At 38.1% G+C, this 21,729-nt stretch overlaps 1 protein-coding gene across 8 annotated transcripts in view; it reads left to right on the forward strand.

Moving 5' to 3' along the window:
- The window catches only part of FAM160A1 (family with sequence similarity 160 member A1), a 197,720-nt gene that overhangs the window by 40,630 nt on the left and 135,361 nt on the right, over positions 1-21,729 (forward strand). For 6 of the 8 annotated variants that reach the window (XR_004954867.1, XM_036233550.1, XM_036233551.1 and 3 more), the window contains one exon: positions 15,832-15,956. The gene's annotated coding sequence lies outside the window, so the exon portion shown is untranslated. Of the gene's footprint in view, positions 1-10,031; positions 10,204-15,831; positions 15,957-21,729 lie in introns of all 8 variants that reach the window. The other 2 variants (XM_036233552.1, XM_036233553.1) reach the window with 1 other exon arrangement.

Genomic DNA, 21,729 nt, shown 5'->3' on the forward strand with positions numbered 1-21,729 from the left:
TGGCTTGACTGTGTGGAGGAAATGTATGGGGTCTGACATTTAGTCCAGGGTTTCCTGTTACAAATCACTTCAACTGAGGTTTTCCTCATGGTGAAGGGACCGACCTTTCCACTGTCTTTTGTTTGGTTATCTCAGCAGGTTCCCACTTACGCGCCTCAGAGAGGCTTTTCTGGGGCATAGTGGATCTCTATCAGGATCTCTGGCATTTCCAGTGATATTTAGTACAAAGAGAGTCGAAAAGAAAGTATCTTGGCAAACCTTTGATTGTTGAATTAACCAGCACAACCAAAACGTTTGGCTGTTAACACAGCATCTTTAAACAAACAGGTCACTGACTTGTTGCGCTGTGTCACCCTCAAAGCCTCTCTGTCTAATTGACTTTATTTAACGCAAAGAAATGCAAAGTAAAGCCAAGCTATTCCTAGCTGGCAGCTCGTGAACGTGGACTTTAGGAAACACAGCAGACTCTCTGAGAGGCCTGTCTGTATAAACCTCATAGGCCCCTAAAGAGAATTAAAAAAAAATAATAATATAATAAAATATATATAAAAATATAAATTAAAGGGCTGTATCTTGATTTTTGTCCTGAAAAATGTGAATATACAAAAATACATGAGAAGTTAAGGTTAATAGACTTTGCTTTCTGCAGCCCGAAGACTTTTAAATAGATCCCGAGGGGGGAGCAAACAAGAAACCTTACACTGCTGGAAGTGGGGGGGGGGGGAGGGGTGGGACCAGAAATAGAGCAGGGGTCGTCTAGGGGAAGCCCTTCTGTGGAATTGTTTCATTGCCTGAAAACGATTGCTTTCCTAGAAGCAACAAGAAAAACTGGTCCAGTTTGTTTTCAGAGTTGGAAGAAAATACTTATGTAAGCAGCTCCAGGCTTTGCAGTGTTTCCGTCTGGAATATCATTTTAGACTTTGGCCAGATCTCAAGTGATTTATGTTCACTGAACAAGAGAACTTTCAGCTTCTTCTTGTGAAAGGGCACATAGTTTGGGGTTTAGTTGCTGCTTTTCAGCCTCTTTTAATTGCTTGTTCGAGGTAATCATGCCGTGTTAATCTCCGTCATTTATCGCCAGTGTTGGGTTTGCAACAGAAGTAAGAAACCAGAACGGTGGTTGAAGCTAGAATGGCCTGAAGTGTTACTGCCCTGTTGTAGAGTTGCCCCCACCACACCTGCTCCTGAGGTTGGTAGTGGTGGGGGGAGGGGCTGGCGTGGGGAGGCAGGAATGGCTTCTGCATAAGCTGGAAATTCAGCTTTTTAAATTTTTCTGTATTTCAGGACAGATGCTCTTAATTTTAGGGACAAATAAAATAAAGGGAATCTCAGGTCTGCTCTTTCAAATGCCTGTGATTTTTCATGTTTTAAGAGTTTGTCCCCTAATATGGGAAAATGTGTCTTATTAAGATCATGGGTACGTAGTATAAAAATGACATTTCTTTTTGATGTTTGAGGATACATTATGAAAATGTGAATACTGATACTTTTCAAAAATTGGATTAAAAGTTAATGTTTTAAATTTAAATTAGTTTTTATAGGCCCCCTGTTAAATTCTTCTAATTATTAGGTTTAAATATTTGTGAGAGGTAAGCATTTTAGCAAAGAAATAATCATTTTATTCTGGAAGACAGAAAAAAATACTAATGAAGTGTTTCAGACCATAAAATTTAGGAAAACCATATATATTTCATATTTGCTACAGATAAAAATAGTTACATATAGGCAGCCTCCCTCAACACCTCTTCCTAAGTCTTGACTTTAAGGTGTCTTTCTAAAGTGGTATCTTAATACTTTCAGTTTCATATCTTAAACATTGTGCAAACCTAGCAAAGATAAAATGTATAGAGGCCACTCTTTCAGATTCTATCAGCTACTTTGAATCTAATTCTTAAACTGTTTATGATGACTTGGCAGCAAGTCATGTACTTGTCATTTTATTTCATTAGAGTAAGTCTAGTCCTGTCAAGAGCAGGTTTACTAGTCTTTTTTTAATTGTCTGCTTAAAATTTTCCAATTTCCATACTAGCTAAGGAATTTAAGATGGTGATAAGTGTGGACCGAGGTCAAGTAAAAATTCTGAGTATATTAGGAATTCACTGAATTCAGGAGGGGAGTGAAGAGGCGAATGATTTTAAGGCTGTTGTGGAGGAGTGGAGGATTGCTGAAGCATTTGCATCCAGAATGGAACAGCGTTTAAATGTGTAGGTGGAGGAAAATGTATATGATGTTTATTTGACTAGCACAAACAGTTTTCTTTTGTGCATTTTTGCATTTAAATATACCACTTTTTCTTCTGGGGGGATGAGAGGCAAAGTACTAGAAAAATTAGAAGAGCAGGTAGAATTTGTAGCAGGTAAAAGAGAGAGGGATGTCCAGTGAGCTAAAAATAGTGATAAAATGAAAGAGGGAAAACAATGGAGCCTGCTCAGGGGTGACACCAGTAAAATCTGCAGCACCACACAGGAAAGAAGGCTGAAAAAGAGGTGAGGTGAAGAGTCGTTTAGGAAGAGTTCTTGGTTTCCTGAGAAACCGTTCGCGTTAACTAGAGTAATGTATGCCTGCACCTCTGGGAATGAGAGAGGCCAGGTTCCCGAGCAAGGGGTCAGGCTCGCTTTGTTGGTGTGCTCTGCAGGCTGAGGTATGGTGGGCGTGGCACTTGTGTTTGTGACCGTGCGAGGGAAAAGGTATGGAAAAGAAGGTGGGAGATATATTAGCCTCTGGGGGTATTTTTTGGAGCCACAGCGGTTTGTGTGACCTCGAAGGGGGTGGAAGACCATAGCAGTTGGGGGTGTATAATAACTGGGTAATCTAGTTGAATCAAGTCAGCGTAGCCTAATAGACCTATCTCTTTGTCTTGAATCGTCCCTCACCTGGAGGACTTTGGGAATGGGATGAACTTTGGGGATGTGTCATCACAATCCCTCTCTTGCTTCCTCTAGGTCCGGGTGCACCACGGATTCACATTGTTCCCCGGTGGGGCCCAATTTGCCACGTAGGAAAATTTGCTGGGAATGTATTTCGTATTCTGGGTCTTTCTTGATTTTCTTTCTTTCTGCCAAAAGTTACCTGCTCATTCTCTGGTTTCTCTAGTCTCTCCAGAAAACTGGAGGTAATTTGGAAAAAAAAAATTCATTCTCTTGTGAAAGGTTAACATGTAACTCCTCTGTTATACATTTGCATTCAAAAAGACTCAGTTTGTTGACTCAAAGAAATAGTGGCATTTTGGGCATGCCTTTGGGTAAATTGTAAGTAGGCGGTATTACAGTGGAGTCCCTATATGCATATTTGACTCATGGGCATGAAATTCATGAACTTGGCCACAAGAAAAAAAAAGGTCAAGAAATAATAATTGACATATGATAGTCCTAACGTGAACATAAGATGGGAGATACGAGCCTGCAGTTTGGAGGGAGGTTAATTTCCTCCTCGAGTGTGAGCATTCGGGTTTAACTGCATGGCTCATATATTGCAAGCCAGGTGCTATATCTGGTGTTTACCGGAAGAGCTAATAGTCTTTCCCAAAGGGCCGGAAAAGCTGGTTATCTGGTTAGCGAGAGGCAGTGTAGTGTTATATTTTCTGAGGAATTTCAGAATTTTCGAGGATAGTTTTAACTGTAGTTGCTTTCTTGAGTTTGGCTTAGGCCTCTAACCTAGTTCCCTGTGCCATTAGGTATGACTTCACAGTATTGGTTGGCTGAGGGTAGTTCGTTCGGGGCGCCTGTAAACTGCTTTTGAGATTTCAGACCGTGTTTTATCCATCATTGCCAAGGGAACTCCAAAAACGTTTTTGTTGATTGAAATAACGAAACATAACACCTGTGCCTAATGCCCTCTCCACCCACTGTGGTCCCTAAGAACAGATGTGAGTGTGGGGACATTCTGGCTGCTTTGGTTTGGAAGAAATGCTGTAGACCATCTGTTGGAACTGCATTGCAAGGTACTGACTTACTGAGACCATTTTTACTTCCTAGCTCTAGGTGCTGCCCTAGCCGAAGAAGGTAGCCCTGGGGGTTGGTTGAAAGTAGATTGATGGTGTGTACGAGATCCTGGTGGTTTCGAAGATGCTCTTACTATCCCTCCCCCCTTTTAAAAGTGCCAAACCCATATCTTCCATTTCATAGTAGGGCAACTAATCATTGCATACAGTTTTAACATCCCAAGAAAGGATGGCTTTCCAATTTAGAAGGTTTTATTTCCTCATTTATCCCTTGAAGATGGTTTCGAATACTGAAATTATGGGTCACTTCTAAGTTACTGCATGATAACACCATGATTTCTCCATCCCATCTCCTACCACCCTTGGCTCTGTTTTGTCTTTTCAGTTGTGGTCCAGTGTGGACTGGAGTAATGACCCCAGTACTGTATGCATAAGTTGCCTGTTAGCTTGCAAATGTGTCATAAAGAAATGTTTCACCAGTTTGGTAGGTGGCCTTGTTAATAACAATCCTCAGAATGTGGCATCTTGCTCTGTATCTCGCAGTATCACCATGGCACTTACTGAAAAGACTCTGGTTTCTGCAAGGTGTCCGCTTGACAGGGAAGTTTATAAGCAAGGATAATTACCACTGGTGCCTGTCTGTTTTTTATACTCCATTTGCAGAGGTTTAGTTGCTGCCCCAGTGAGTTTGGAAGCTCTTGTGTATGACACCCAGACCTTCATACCAGACACAAATGCCATATGACTGCTAACCACTCATTCCGATGCTATTTTTAGTGTTTGGTCAGCCTCCGGGGCCAGTTTGATCTTTTTATTTTTTCTCATGTGCCGCTTAATCTTTGCTGTGTTTAACAGAATCACAGAAATGATAGGATTCTGAGAGGTGATCAGATCCAGGGTTCTTTAAACTTTCTGTGAAAGGGACAGTAAAACCACTAATAGATATAACTTATGCCAATACGTAAATCAAAGTAAAGCCAAACTTCTAGCTCAGAGAGGGTCTGAAAAAGGAGGCCAAAGCCTAATTGTCTCTTGACTCCCTACCTGACCCCAACCCTGCAGGTGTCTGGATATAGCATCTGGGGCTCAATTTGAAAACCACAGCCCTGGAGTCATGGGTGTTTTCCTAAATTGTAAGCAAATCTTCCTAGCACCAATTTGCTGTTGATTGCTTCCTGAGGGCAAAACTTACAAGCAGAACTGCTCAAAGTTTTTCCTCTGCATTTCTATGTGTGAATCCTCTAGAGGCGCTCACCAAGGAGTCATCAAGAAGCTTATTCTTGTGTGTTGCAAACGATCAGCCCAACCTGTGTGCCCCACCGTTAGGTACCACAGGTCAGAAGCAGACTCGAGTGACAGAGTGGTGCCAGTATTTTAATTTCATGATGAGTGTGGCATCGAGATGAGACTATGACTGGACGTGCGTAAGAAATTGTAACGTCCTACGTGGGATAGGCTGTAATTGTTTAGATCAGGGCTTCTCAAAGTGTGGTCCCCTGACTTCCAGCAGCAGCAGCGGCAACAGCAGCAACATCCCCTACCTCAGACCTGCTGAATCAGAAACTTGGAGGTGAAGTCCAGCAGTTGGTATTTAACAAGCCTTCTGGGCGACTCTGCTGCACATTAAAGCCCAAGAACACAGTGACGGTGCCATGGTTGGCTGCTCACCCCTCCTCCCATAGCACTCGTCTTGCTTTGCTAAGGAAATTTAATGTTTTCTCAATCTTATGTGAAATCCTAAGCAACTTTATCTTCAGAGCAAACACCCTAGCTCTGCCTCCCAATTAGATTACCACCCCTTTGTCCCTTTTATGTGGAGATTCTGGAGCGGCCTACTGGGTGTACACGAACACTATTTTTAGGTGTTAGTTGAAAGTCGGGTTGTTTATGAAAGGAAGTGATTTTCTGCTTGGCCGGTCGTGCCTCATTTTCCTGAACACTGCAGAGGTAACCCCGGATGCAGACCTTTCAGCTTCACGTCCCCAGGGAGGGTGTGCGGGAGGCTTCCCTAAGAGTAGCACTTATGTAACCGTGACCATCCACGTTATGACAAACCACGTCTCTTCCTTTTGTGTCTTTCTGATGAACTAGACCATCACTCAGTAGCCTGTAGCTGGAGATTCTTGACGGAAGATTCAAGAACCACCCTCAATGTCAAAGAAATAAATTTTGCTGGTGTTTATGGAGATGATTTTTTTGTGGGCAGAGGGCCCATAGTTTTCATCACATTCTGCAGAGGAACTGTGCCCTCAACCCCCGAGGGAAAAGCCAATTAATTACTGCTTTAGGATAATAGTTTTAAAAAATCTTCACGCAATTCGTAGGCCACAAGAGATGGAAGAGCTTCCAAGGCGATTGGCAATCATATTTCAACCTGTGGTCTCCTCGGGTGTTACTGTGTATTAATTGAGTAAGTCTGGTTCTTTAACTTGTGGAGTCATGCCCTCTGTTTATGGTGGTGGGAAGGGTGCATACTTGTTGTGTTCATCCAGTAGCTTCAGCTGGATTTTAAAAACTCCATCCTGTGAAGTAGACAAAGCAGAGGATATTATCCCTATTTATACTTGATGACACCGAGGCTTAGAAAAAAGCACGAAACAGTATCACCAGGTTTGCCTGTCATCTGAAAGCGTTGGACACTCCCACTAGTTCATGCTCTGGTGACTTCCAAATATACTTGAATGATGGCTGGAGAAGTCTTAAAAGTTTGTCGTGATTAAAGACTGGTTGTTTAAATGGCCTAAAAGAATTATTCTCTAAAGGAAATGGATCATGTTAAAACTGTGGATTTATGTTGTACTGTTCTTTATGTTAGCTAGAGATTTTTAAACAAATCTTTATAGATATATCTCTCCACTTCACAGTCAAATAAAAGCTGGCTCCAGCCCCTCTCTTCTGCAGAAGGATCATAGAAAACCCTAACCAATCATATTTTTTAGCATGTTGGGTCAGGAGAGGGCACGTCATTGGCAGCTGGTAGCATCACCTCATTTTCATTAGTTTGTTCTTTGTGTTTCAAAGGCAAGTGTCCTTGTGCCTTACATTACACAGCCTTAAAATTGCACATAAAAGTTTGCTGTGAAAGAGTAGCAAATGTAAGATAAATTGAGAAGGTTAAGGGGAAAACTGTGCTAAGAGCTTCTCATAAATGAATTCTCATCATAAAAGCACAGCGATTTCTCCGAGTGACAAATTAACTTGAGATAGCGCTTTGCATTTTTAAGTAATATGTGGTAGGGTAATTCCTTTTGTGTTCAAGCCAGAGGTCAGTGACTCACTTATTCTACTTGTACTTTTTATTTAATAGTGTAGAAAAGAAGGCTGTATCCGTGGATATTCAACTTTTATTTTGCAAATGCGTTGTGCCTGTGAGTCAGTAGTGTGTTAAGGCAGTCTGGCATCTCAAGGGCTTGGAGGCAGAGCATTTTCTAAAAGAAATATTTGTGCTTAGAAAACTTTTTATAAAGATTCTTATTCTGACCTCAATTACTCTCTTCCTTCAGTGGAGTCACTGCAAAGGACGTGAAGATGGCAGTCACTTCTTTCAGTCCCTGAGGTTGGGCAGGTAGAAAAGGCATTAGGGAGTGGAATGGTGGCTCTTTCTGTCAACAAGTCAGAGGTTTGGTTATGTATATTAATGCCATTTCGGCTTTTTTTTTTTTGGAGGGGGGGACATAAAATATCTGTTAAATGTTAGCGATTGTGCATCGGCGATTTGTTGAACAGTAACGAGAATAAAGAGAAGAGGGTCCTGCCCTTTTTATAGTCTGTCTAGTGAAACCTGATGGATCACGGGAAAGCTCTGATGCCAGTGTTACTTTTGACTAGGTAATTAATAGTAATACATTTGCCTTCTGCCTCTTTCTACTGTAGTTTTTGTTTCTTTCTTTGGCCTGTGGCCACACTGCATTTTCGCTCCAGGATTTTAATTTGTGGACCAAAGACAGTGGGTATAATGTTAATTACCTCAAATGCTGGCTGGTGTGGCCTTGACCTTTCAAAGTCGGAGCATGATGACAAAGATCACATTTTTACTTGAATCGGATTTTTCTGTTGCTTCTCTATCAGGGTAACCAAGGGTGCAGATGCAGAGGACATCAGGGGGGACGGGGGGCCGCGCTTGGTCCAGGAGCCCCAGTTCCACGTACCAATCAGCCCCCCGCCCAGTGGTGGTCTTTACACTTCTTGGAAGAATCAAAATAGATTCAAACACTTGAGGCTAGGAAGGGGCCTGAAATAAGGCAGTCCTTAGTTCCTTGAAGTTTTTTTTAACTCTAGATTTCTTCTGGCATCATTCCTCCCCCTCCCCCCCCCGCCCCCGCCAACTTTAGTGTATTTTTTTTTCTCATAAGAAAAATTAAGAGCACTCTTCATATATGCTTCCTGTGGTGGAATCTAGTATTAAAGAATCCATTTGCATCTACATAAAGCAGGTAAGTCAGTTTTAACAACATACCAATCAGCCGACCCAGAAACCGTGCATAACTTGGTGGGTGTTTTGAGGCTGTGTATTCACATGTCTGAACAGTTGAGGACTGGACATGTGCGGGGTTAGGAAATACCTATGTGATTATAAGTCTTATTGTTTGTTGTAAAACATATCACCCTTACATTAGAGTCCAATGACTTAGGTTCTGACTTCAAAATAGCTTTTCCTTTCCTTAGTAATTAAAACAGAACAAACCCTTTTCCTGTCAGCTGGCTTTTAATGTGTGTTTCAGGCCATGATTATTGGGGGTATTTTTTTTTTTTTAAATGAGATAAACTTTACACAACACAAACACCATGAATATTTTTTGTCAAGAGAATTTAAGAAAGGTTAATTGACTGAATGCTTGGTTCATTTATTTGAATTTAATGGCTGATAGGCTAGGATGATATAAAGTGAGGGAGATCATAGCCTCTTATGGGAATAAAAACATAAACAAATATTAGTAGAGACATGTACAAGGTGCCCTGTAACTGCGAAGGGTGTTTACTGTTCTTTCCTTTTTGAGCCTGCCTCTGAAAATACTGGGATCTTTTTCTTTGGCACTATTTTTTGTGTAGCAACTTGTCTTACTTCATTGTCCTCATGTTTTCTGTTAGATTTCATATGAAAGTTAGAATTTTGTCAGCTACTTCATGCTTCTGAATATGTCTTGCTTCTAAGATTCAGACAGTGATATAAGTGGTGATGCCCAATGTTAGTATGTTTGTTAGAATTATAAAACATGTGCTTGGTATAACTTGATATCAAAGTTGATATATAAAAAAAAGGTCTTTTCAAATTTTGGAGTGTATACTGCAAAACTGCCAAGTTTATTTTTCCTGTAAATCTATGGCAAGACTGTTGGCCAGCAAACTCCACATCGGTTTGCTTACTTAAGCCAGTCTTACATTACATATATTTCTGTTTTTATTGTATGTCTTAGACCCATCTCCTCCAAAGCCCCAAGTCAAAAAATGAGTGTACTTCCTGTTTTGTTTGCTCTGCAATTTCCTGACACTTTCTATCTCTTTTTTGTTAAAATCTCTTGCATGTTTACATGACTTTTCCTTTTATACTGGTAAGTAAAGGATTAAGTGGACAATGTTGATAAAGATTTCTAGAATTCTTAGAGAAAGGACTAAAAATAAGTGTTATGTAATGTGAATAAATTATTTTCTTATATTAAGCTGAGTTTTATTAAGGTGAATTTTTCTCAATGCTAATTAAAAAAAATTTTTAAGACTCCTTTTTAATGGTTGATGCTCTTTAGACATTCTCACTTTCCTATTTTAAGGCATTTCTGGACTGGCACAATTGTCATTTTTTCCGTTAATTGATTAAAGTATCTTTTAAATGTTACTTTTCAAAATTCTTTAATATCTTATTTTGGGCCTGCGAAATATAAAAATTGACTTCAATTGACTTCACTTTACTAATCTTATTAAAAACTTGGAATGTATTGGCGAAGTGCTAGCATATGATTTCCATAGCTAAATTTTAAACCTTAATGGGAGTTTTATTTTACCTTTCTCCATGTGAATCGCTTAAAGGTCAAATGTGTCTGGTTACGCTTTACAGTTTTATAGAAAGGTTCTTTTCCTCCTTTCACTATCTTGACAGCCGAGAAAATCAAGGGAACAATCAACAGACTGGTTCCAGAGAACAGAAATTTTTCCAGTGCGTTGGAATTTGCTTCCTCCTCCCTCTGGTGTGAGAGCTTGTATTTGTGGCCTACAAAGTGACTGTTGTGTAAAAATGTGAAGGACAGGCGTTTACTCTGGCCTTGACCAAGGTGAGAATTTGAGATGGAGGAGTTGGGCTCTGCATAGTAGGTGATTTGAAACTTGACCAGTCTGTCAGTTTTGTTAACTATTGTTGACACTGAAGACGTAGTGAAGGAGATATAATTTCACAATTCATTGTGTAGCTCTAAAATCTTTTTATCTTTTGGTCGGTGTATTTTAAGCAGTTGAATACATTTTCCACAAATTTTACTGCCTTCCATTTGCCTTTGAATAGAAGCCACCTAGAGAAATATTTAGGAGATTACGCGCAACAATAGAACAAACGGGTTAGAAAAGGCCTTTTGTGGCATTCCTCAGGTGTGTGCTGGTGGAGACATTACTGTAATTTAATAGTGAACTGTTGGAAAATGATTTTATTTACTATTTAGCAATAACATAAATGAACCTTGCCTTTTAAATTCACAGGTTCAACACATTTAGTTATGCCTCACTAGCTCAATCTTTGCTCATTATGCTTTACATTGATGGAATCAAATTGGACACATTACAGCATTAAATCAGTTCCACAGTTCCAAAATACAGGGTTTGACTGGATTCTGGAAAAAAAAAAAATTAAAGATACTTTGTAATGTCAGAAATGGAGATTTGTAAAATTTTATTTTTAGTCTAAAGTTGGTTCAAGGAGGTATCCCAATGGTGGAAGAGGGAAAGAACATGAAGAATAGCTCATTGTAAAATGCCTTTTGAAATCTAAAAAGAAACCAAGAAAGAGCAAATAATTTTTCAAACCCAGGTCGTTGGTGTCTGTACTGTACATAATATGGCTAGTTGCTGGGGGAGAACACTTCTAGAACTATGTCTGCCAGCCTGGTAGTAAACATATGTTTAATGGTCATTCGGCCCAGAAGGATCCAGTTTTGTCTTCTGGATATCCAAGGACACATACGGATGAAGGTCAGAGCTTCGTGATGCTTGGTGTGTGGCTTGTGGGTACTGAGAGAGCAGAGCTGCCTTAATATAATCCCGTAATTTCCAAGGAATTCTTTGGAAGCTATCCTCTAATTCTTCTGCTTGCCTTGTACAGGGATTATCTATACAGTTTTCTGATGACTTTTAGTGGAGTTGCTAACTTGCGCTTCAGTATTTCTAAGACTATAAGTATTTTATATGGCCTAAAATCACCTGTCATTTGTCTTAATTATTAAGGGTAGAGAATTGAAAGTTAGAACTGGGTTTTAGTTCTAGCTCTGCCACTGCATGATTTTATTTACTTAATCTCTTGAAGCTTCATTTTTCTTGTCTATAAGATGGGTATTCATTCATTCACTTACCCATTTATTCATTGAACGAATATCGAGTGATTTCTATGTGCCAGGCCTTGGCATTCTTGGTGCTGCCAAGTGAGCAGCGAACAGAGATAAAACCCCTGCTCTCATGGCGCTTACCTTCTACGAGGGGCAATAGAATAGAAATCAACAAACATTAAACACATGTTAGGTGGTGACAGCACTACAAAAAAAAATACAACAGGGTCAGGGTAGAGTGACAGGATTGGAAGGCATGTCCTTTCTGTTTGATGTGGGGTAGACAGGGAAGGTGTCCGTTCGAGGACATGTCAGTGGAGACAGTAATGGAGAAATGAATGATATATGACGCTATCTAGGGACAGGGGTCTGAGGAAACAGCAAGACTGGCAGGCGTAGTATAGTCCCTGAGGTGAGAGCAAGCTAAGTGTGTTTGAAGAGCAGTGAGGACGGGTGGGGCAGCCATGATAGTACTACCTGCCTTGTAGGGTTGCTTAGAAAATTGAGTAAGATAACACATTTAATATGTACTTTGCATACATTAAAAGGATAATACGTCATAACAAGTGAAGATTATTTTAGGAATGCAGGAAGGGTTCAGTAGTATAAAATGTATTAATGGCATTCATCTTACTAAATATAAGTAGGAAAAAATCATGATCCTTTTTTTAGAAAAGGCATCCGAAAAAATTCAATATCGATTATTGATTTAAAAAAAATCCTCAAAACGTAAAAGCAAATGTTTCTTGCAGGATGTCAGTACAAGCTCTGCAAACCAAAGGTGTCAAATAAGATTGGTAAATGCTGCATTAACCTAAACTAAGCAGGTCTCTGTCCTGCAGGCCTTCTCAGCCTTATGCACATAATGTGCTTTGTGAATATTCAAGAGGGATATTTAGAATGCAGCATTTGCCAAGTTTATTTGAATACAGAACCTTAAAAAGCATTGACTACTACATTTTTTTTTTTCTTTAAGAAATATTTTGCAAGTAATTGTCACATTGGGAAATACCTCTTTTTAGTACTTGGATTTTGGTTTTGTTCGCCTTCATTCATTTTAATAAATCAGTATTCTTGATTTATTTCTAAGATATCTGTAATCTCTCTTTGTGCCTGCTTTTCATCTTCTGTGATAAGCTGCAGCTCACTAATTTGTTTCGTGGTCGAGACTCTCCCAAAGTCATCCAAATCACTCTGGGTTTCTTGGGTAAAGAAGAAAATCCTATATAATTAATATAAAAATCTCAGGGATTGATTGAATGGAAATTGAAGTATGAAGGTTTATTTAATTCAACTTTTCCCAAGGCTTTAAAAGTTTTGCAGTTCAGGGGGAGGAATGAAATCAGCATAATGGATAGATGACTGAGGACTCGTGAACTTATTGTGGAGGAGAACATTACTGTGGGTTAGAAGATAGAGATTCTACTCTGTCTTTACCGTTTACCAGCTACTTAATTTTGAAAAGGTCACTTAGCCTCCTTCTGCTTCAATTCTGTCATCTGTAAAATTCAGGAATTGCTTTTAGGTCCATCCATTTTAAGACTCAGAGTTACTATTAATATGCTTCACGGTATCAGTGACGATTGTGGGCCTACATAGAATATTTTGTTCTACTCTGCTAGTTTCCACATGGGATTATAACCTGTGTCTCAGTCTGGCTCCTTTGGAGAATGAAATTACTCAATTTGCTTATAGTCGACTCCATGTATTTGAACACTTACTGAATTGTTCGAGACTTCTGTCTTCATTGATTGTTTTGTTAATTATCTTATAGGAAAGCACCTGATTATAACACAGGTCAATTAATATAGTGCTACGGATAAATCCACACCTCCTGCATTTGTTTTACTGATGGAGGGAGAAATCCATGATGTAGATATTAATTTTCATCCCACTGCCCCCCCCCCCCCGTGTTCATTTGGTAGTTTTGTTGTGCCTTTTGTGTGCTCCCCATCTATTAGGGAATTTCTGAACTCAGCACAGTAGAGGTCTAAATTCACTGAATTTATGCCATCTGGAGATGAGCTTTACATTTTGTTCCTCCACTGAAGTTAGGGCTGGGACACAGCTATTGTATGGAAGGATTGTGAGCCTGGGTATGATTTTATTATGGGAGGTAGGATGTTTTGTTAGAAGGAAAGCACTTGCTTGGGGAGAGATTGAGTGTCGCTAAATTGTTAACTGCCAAATTCTCCCCTTTTAGCAGGAGACATATACTGTTTTTAAATGAGATGACAACCAAGAGCATTATCAAGACCCAGTGAATTTTCGGAAAGTCCTTTCTATATACTTGAGTTCCGTTTAACCTTGCTTTCGATGTCATTCTGTGCATTACTGTCAAAGGACCCGGCTTCCTTTGAAGTTGCCGAGCATGGCTGCTGACAGAATCATGGTGGTAAAATCTGAGTGGCTCCCAGTAAAGTCCTGAATGATACACAGTGAAGCCTTATTACCTAAGCGAAAGCACTCGTGTGTGAGTCCCTAAAAAGAGTGTAAGGGGAGGATATATGATAATGACACTAAGATGAGAGAGGTATTTCTCATTGATTAGAGAGGCCGTTCCACAATTCAGGAGTCATAGAATGAGGAGAGACTTGAAATTGCCAGAAAAGCATCTGAAAGCAATCTGTAGTTCTTTGGAGGCAGTAGAAGAGCCTGTATCTCTCCAGCACTTGATCATAAAATTGTTCATATGGGATTATGGAAGAAGTAGAATTCTGTTACTGGATAAACCTCATGCGATTAAATGCCCAGAGATTTGATTATGAATTATGTACTGCAAGGCCCTAGGCACTTAATGAATGATTAATTGATTAGAGTGAAGGAGGCACATTTGAAGATACCAAAGAAACTTTAATATGAAGAATTTGTTTATTTGAGTATGAAATGCTATCCTTTTCATGCACTATGCTCTTTTTATGTCTGGTCACTACCTCTACTGTGCCTAGTTTTGAAGATTTAGGTCACATCAAGGTTCCCCCAATTTTTTCCCATTCATGAAACATTTGTTAAAAGAAAAGGTATTACACTCCAAGCCTCTTAAGGCATCTATAGGTCAAAAACATATGTTCAGAACCTCTTATGGTCACTTGTTAGGGAGCCATCTTTTAATATGTTGGAATATTGCAGAAAAATTATTACATTTATGAGCAGCTCCTCCTTTGGGGCTTGGGAAATGCTTATACAGAGATTTCGAAAAGATGTGTTTATTGTACCAGGCTCTGACTTGAATTGCTGACCTTCGCCCATCTGAAGAGGGGGAAATATTTTACCTAATACTATAACTATTTCAGAACAAGTTGCATCTTGTTTCTTGCTTTCGCATAAGTGGTTGTGGTCATATGTAATTACAACATTATACTCTTTCTTTTTATGATAATTGGCATTTCCCATTTGATTATAAACAAAATTTTTGATGGCCGACAAAATTGTGGTTGAATAAATTATGTCATATTAAATTTACTTAATTTTCCCCCAGTTATTGGACATTTAAATGATTTCCATGCTTTAAATTTATAGTATTTATTGTTTTTCTTTTTTTAAAAACTTTGTTTTTGGAAAATTTCTCTGGTTTCCCCCTATTTTTACATTGAATATTGGCTTCTTGTGGTTTTGTTTAGCATTTCCATTAGGTTTGGCCTTTTGTATCTGTGTTTAGGGATAGTCTTTTTTGCTATGCAATCCTAGACACCTCTAGGTATTTCCTGTATTTCTCTCAGGTAGGATAGTTTCCCAACCTTCTTTAAACTCATGTTTTTCTGCTTGCTCCATAGGGATTAAGCCACATATTTGTGTTGCGAAACTTGTCTTCCCAGTTAGGCCTGATGATATGAGATGTATGTCTAAGACCTAAATAAACTTTGCCCATGGGATGGCAAAAACCGAATTTCAACTGTCAATGCCTAGATAGGTCAGAGGTACCTGGGACTATTTGGGGAGTATTGTATGTTTTTAGAAAGTTGCTGTGGTCCTCTCTTTGCTAGCTTATATTTTATTTTCATTAACTTAAAATGATGCTGCTGATGCATGAATATGGATTTATTTAGTTTCATATTTTTTTTTTCTCCCTTGTAAAAGAAGTATGTAATTACTTAACATCTCTTGGAGGATGCAAGAATCCTTCTTCTCTACTTTCTGCTACCCAGCGGGAGTCTCTCATTTTTGGCTGGCATTCAGATTTCCAAATAAAGACCTACTTTTTGCTTATAATTTTTTTTTTTAATGATAAAGATAAGTGCAGTCTGAGGAGAAATACTCTCAATGCACAACCGGTGCATTGGTAAATGGGAGGAGGTAAAAAATAGCGAAACTTAGATTGGTTTTTTTGCAGTTTATTCATGATCGTGGGGCATTTTTTATTCTCTTCTATAGATTTTGAAAGTCTTCCTGGAGTTTCCAATTGTGCCAAGTGTTGGAGAAATTTTTTCTGCCCCTCTGAAAGAGTAAAGTGAGCAAAAACAGCCCAGCAGGAGGCTATTGAAGAGCGTCATTCACAGGTAATGTCTTTTCTTATTACTATTGATATGTGTCCAGTTCAATAATATACTTTTGTTCAGTAATATACTTTTAAAAAAGCTTAGTTGAACTTACTTATCCAAGTGAACATTATCTTGTTCAAAACAAATCTTCTCGAGAAGATATATTCTTGTTCTCTACTCAAAACATCAAAAATTTTTTCCTGCATCTTGATCCTTCTTTTAAACATCCAATTTTCTGTAGTGGCAAATCTCAGTCCTGTGAGGGTGTTTTTGGGAAGTAGTCTGAACTCATTGAAACTAGGATGATGAATCTTGGGAACTCTAATTTTGATTTAAAAAAACCCAGAAGAAGCAATAACATAGTGAAATCCATTTTTCCTTTTGTAATTTGAATATGTGTTGAATGCTGTATTTATTGAAAGTTAATTCTAAAAAGAGGTGACTCTAAGTTTTAAACAATGGTAGTATTATCAAAATAAGTGATTAGGCTTGGCTTCATAGCTTACAGAGAAACATTGTTTATTTGACTACTATGTAAGTGTTGGAATTCTTATTAAAATCAATCAATTGATCAATCGTCTGTGTTGTAGAAAGGGTTCCTATATTAATCAGGTTAAATAAGACGAGATCTAAACTTATAAGGTTTATCTCTAAGATTTTTGTAATTTGTATCTTACTGGTGGTGTGTTTTCCATTTATTTCTCAGAATGTTATTAGAGTGGTTGTTAAAACTGCACATTAAAATTTCAAGTTACCAGGTCCCAGTATGGTGTGTCACAATCAGAATCAGAATGGTAGGAGGCAGTAGGAATCCATCTTTTACAAGGACCAACAATGATTGACACCTTCAGGGCAGTCTTGCCTCTACATAACCTTTGCATCCTTTTAGTTAAAGGAGTTGCATAGTTATTTCCTCGAGTTTTACTTTAGATAAAACAATGCCAATATTTTTTAGTATACTATTTTGACACAGGGTTCTGTTTTCAAGTAGCATATTATTAGATCAAATTAAGAATATAATTGAATAAAACTATACTTTAAACTTTATGTCTAAATTAAATATGTATACATTTTTCCCTGGAGACAAATAGGTAAATCTGTTTTGACATCTAGATGCCAAATGTTAAATTTTATGAAAGATCTACTCTTCAGATTTGTTAATAAGTTGTCCTGCAGGAATCTTCACATCGAGGGCGAAGAGTAATAGGGAAGGTTCATATTGGAAGCCCCTGGAATCTTATGCTACGTTACACTTATCCTCCAGCCCAGCATTTTTAAGTAAACATTGTTATGAAGGTTTTGCTGTGTAATTTATGGTTCAGACAGATGAAATGCTTTCTTTCTAGTGCTCTGATATTTGTGAAGCTGTTTGAAACCTTCAAATGAAAGGGAATGTTAACGTGACATGAAGCAGTATGCTTTGCTAGGAAGTTATTTCATTACTATGTACGTTCAGTCCTCCAAATTGATTAATTATATAGAATGTAAGCATTGTGTATAAAGCGTTATGTTTTAGATATTTCAATCCTACAAATTATACCTTTACTTTAAAAGATACTTATAATATGGTACTACCATTCTGTGCATGTTAATATTGAGAGATAATATACTTGGTATAAAACAAAAATATAACAATAGATTTATAAATTAAGGCTATTAACTTCAGATGCTTGTTTCCTTATTAAAATAATTTAACTTTTTGGTATGAAATATTCCATTAAGTTTGCACTTCTTAAAAATTGTGTTAAAATATTCGTAACATAAAATTTACCATTTTAACCATTTTTAAGTGTATAGTTTATATTGTCGTGCACCCAATCTCCAGATGCTTTCATCTTGCAAACCCGCATCTCTGTGCACACTGAGATCAGCTCCTCCTTTACTCCTCCCCCAGCCCTGGCAATCACTATTCCGCTTTGTCTCTATGAATTAACTATTCTAGACACTACATATAAGTGGAACCACACAGTATCTGTCCTTTTGTGACTGGTTTATTTCACTTAGAATAATGTCTTCAGGGTCATTCATGTTACAGCATGTGTCAGAATTTGCTTCCCTTTTAAGGTGGCATCATAGTACATTGTTCATATACACATGCATACACTTATGTATACACACATACACATATAAGTGTATGTATGTATATGTATATTTACACACACACACACACACACACACACACACACACCCACACCCACCCCCACACACCACATTTTATTTATCTGTTCGTCCAGTGATGAGGTTTGGATTGCTTCCACCTTTTGGCTATTGTGAATTATGCTGCTCTACATGGGTATATAAATATCTGTTTGAGTTCCTGCTTTCACCTCTTTTGGCTGTATATCTAGAAGTGGGATTACTGGATCATATGTTGATTCTACTTCTGATATTTTGAAGAACCATCATACTGTTTTCCACAGTGGCTACATCCTTTTACATTCTCACTTTTAGTCCACAGGAGTTCTAGATTCTTCCCATCTTCACATCTTTACTTGATAGTAGCCACCCTAATGGATGTGACGTATCTCATTGTGGTTTTGGTTTGCATTTCCCTAATGATTCGTGATGGTAAACAGCTCTTCATATGCTTTTTGTCCATTTGTATATTCTTCTTTGGAGAAGTGTCTAGTCAAGTCTTTTGCCAATTTTTTAACTGGGTCATTTGTTTTTTTGTTGTTGAGTTCGTAGGTATTGTTTATATATTCTGGATGTTAACCCTTTATAAGATTTATAATTTGCAAATATTTTCTTCCGTTCTGTAGTTTGCTTTTTCATTGTGTTATGATATGTCCTTTGATGCATAGAAGTTTTAAATTTTGATATTCAATTTTTTTTTCACTTTTGTTGTCTATGCTTTTCGTGTCATATCCAAGAAATCATTGCCAAACCCAGTTTTGAAGCTTTCCCCTCATGTTTTCCTCTTAGAGTTTTATAGTTTTCACTCTTAAGTTTAGGGTTTTGATCCATTTTGTGTTAATATTTGGATATGGTGTAATAGAAGGGTCCAAATTTATTTCTTTGCATGTAGATATCCAGTTTTCCCAACACTATTTGTTGAAGGGAAGTTTATACTTTTAAAGACAGTTTAGGGTAAGGAAAAAAAAGCAGACAGTCATAAACAGCTGTTGTGTCTATGTAAGAATTCTTATAACTTCTGTTTCTAATTAAGAATATATTTCAGAAACTAGAGGGAATTACTTAGATTTGAAGCTCACCTTAAACTAAGATTTAATAATTGTACATAGCCATGGAGCCTTTTTAAAAGTTTATGTTAGTATTTGGTGGGCAGTGACTTTTTATATTTGGGATTTGATTATGACAAGACTCGGAGTTTTGGTCTTCAGGTGTGTGTGTCTAAGTCCTGTTACAAGACTTTTCCCAGTTAACTTCGGCAAATGAGAGATCCTCTAATGTTTTAGGAAGCTTTAGTTTCAAGGCCATAAGCAGAATCAACATTCTCATAATAAAGAATAGCCAGATAAATAAATCCTGGGAAAATCTCTAGCCAGCTTGAATCATTCACCTGTCTGCATAGCAGAAGTTATTTGAAACCTGCTTTTGCCACTTAGCTCTAAAATGCAGTTTATGTGTTGATAGAGTGATATTTACACTGATTCTGAAAAGGTCAAAAACTAAGTATTACGCCCTTAGAAATGTGGTTATTTTGGGAAGAAGGAGGTTGTTGGGGATGAGGTTGAAAGGTGCAAAAGCAAATATGGTACCTAAGATGAAAGCCTGGGCTATCACACGTAGAGGGTAGAGTGTGCTTAGGTGGGTATAGGAGTAACATGGATAATGAAAAGATCTAACGCTTAGGTGTATTACTTTCTTTGGCGGAAATAATAACGAATACTAAAGGTAGCATAGCAAGGACCAGAAGTGGCAAATGGGTTTGAAAGCATTGAGGACAATATGGTGTAAAATGTGTATGACAGTCCCGTGGCGATGCTGTCAATGGAATCCATCTGTTAGGGATTATGGATGTGTCCTCACAACAGTGAGACGAGTAGCAGGTGGATGGAGGCAAGTGCAGTTATTCTGAGCTGTTGAGAGAATTACAGATTTGAATAGAGTATTTCAGGTTTGAGAGCTGTCTCCATGAGAAAAGGGTAGCCGTGAAGCAGCCTTAGAATGCTGTCCGTTCTCATGCAATACTGGCGTGTCTGAGTCATGCAGAACTGTGGTGGCGAGTGAGGAATGTTTCTCTGTGGTCTCGCTGGTTTTGTGTGGAACCAGTGGGAAACCATTTTCAAAATGATTTTGAATAAAAATCTAGTCTCAAGATTGGTCTTGGACTATATATATATATATTTTTAAGTAAAAACACAAAAGGACTTCTTACAGTCAAATACTCAAACCAGCTACTTAATGCTATTATTCCGAAATTTGTTTATTCTGCAGTATCTCTTCATAATTCTATACTTTCTTTTGTGAATTTAGTATTTTTATTTATTCAGTCGTTTTTGTCTCTTCACATGTTCCGTGACCCCAATAACTTTCATTATAGCTTAGTTTGGATCTTTTCCAGCTCTGTGTGTGTCTTCTAATTGACCGAAATGACTTAGAACAAATGTATATAATTTATGGTTGGTCATGTTTTCTATTTCATTTTCAACATCATTCTCGGAATACTCTGCCTTTCTTGGTCTTTAAGGGCACAGGGCTGCTCTGAGTTGATGTACTCAGAGAAGATTCTCTGATGACTTTAGTAGAGAACAGTGGTTCTCAAAGTATGGTCCTTAGATGAGCAGCAGCAGCCTCACTTGGGCACTTGGTAGAAATGTGAATTCTTGGATCAGAAACTCTGAGGGTAGAGCCCAGAAATTTGTATTTAACAAGCCCTCTAGTGGGTTCTGATGAATGTTGAGGCTTGAGAACTGCTCTGGACACTGTCATTAGCTGTGTACCATTGTTCAAGTCATTCGTTTTCTCTGGCCCTTTTTCTCCTGCGCAAATAGATTATGGCTTCTCAAACGTTGATGTACACATGAATTACCTGGTGAGCTTACTTCAAAACTTTCATAAAGCAATACATTTTTCCTAACTTTATACCCCGAGATTCTGATTCAGTAGGTCTTGGATAACTCAGTTATCTGCTTTTCAACAAGTTCTTCAAAATCATCTATCTGTGATCTGGACCAGTGGATGTCTCTTGAGTTTCTTTCAGACCCCAAAGTGATATGATTTAAAATGGATTTTTATTTTTTTTAATTCAGCAACTGAAGGCTTGGGCCCAGAATTTTATTTGCAAAATAACAGTTTGTATTATTTTTCACCGAAGCCATTATGTCCTGATTTCTTTCCTTGAATAATAAATATGATTCTTTCTTGCCTACTGAGCGTTTCTTGAAGCATGTCCTCATTGGAAAAGGAGTTTGCTCACTAAAAGAGCTTTCTGATGTTTATGAACTTAAGAGATATCATTATGTGGTTCTTCTAGGTAATTTATAAAAATCAGTAAAAAACTTTAAGCCCTGGTTCTTAGGGAACATTATTTTTTATTGAGATCTTTTTGTCCCTACCTTTTCTTTCCAATCTCTTTATTCCCTATGCATGATATATTTCCCTCGTCTCATTGCCATTCTCATTTTTGATTGTTTCTTTAATTTTTATGGTACAACTTTATTAGAATGATTATTTGGTGCGTTTTCCTCATCGCATTGGCTTCTCCTTCTCAGTCTTTTTTCATTTGTCCATCCCTTGAATGTTGATGTTTTCAAGGGTGGCCTAAGTTGTCACCCTTTATGTAGATAACACTTGTCTGGCAATTCCTATGTGTCAGGTGCTGTTC

The sequence above is a fragment of the Rousettus aegyptiacus genome, unplaced genomic scaffold (assembly GCF_014176215.1).
Source record: "Rousettus aegyptiacus isolate mRouAeg1 unplaced genomic scaffold, mRouAeg1.p scaffold_m13_p_16, whole genome shotgun sequence".
Classification (NCBI taxonomy): domain Eukaryota; kingdom Metazoa; phylum Chordata; class Mammalia; order Chiroptera; family Pteropodidae; genus Rousettus; species Rousettus aegyptiacus.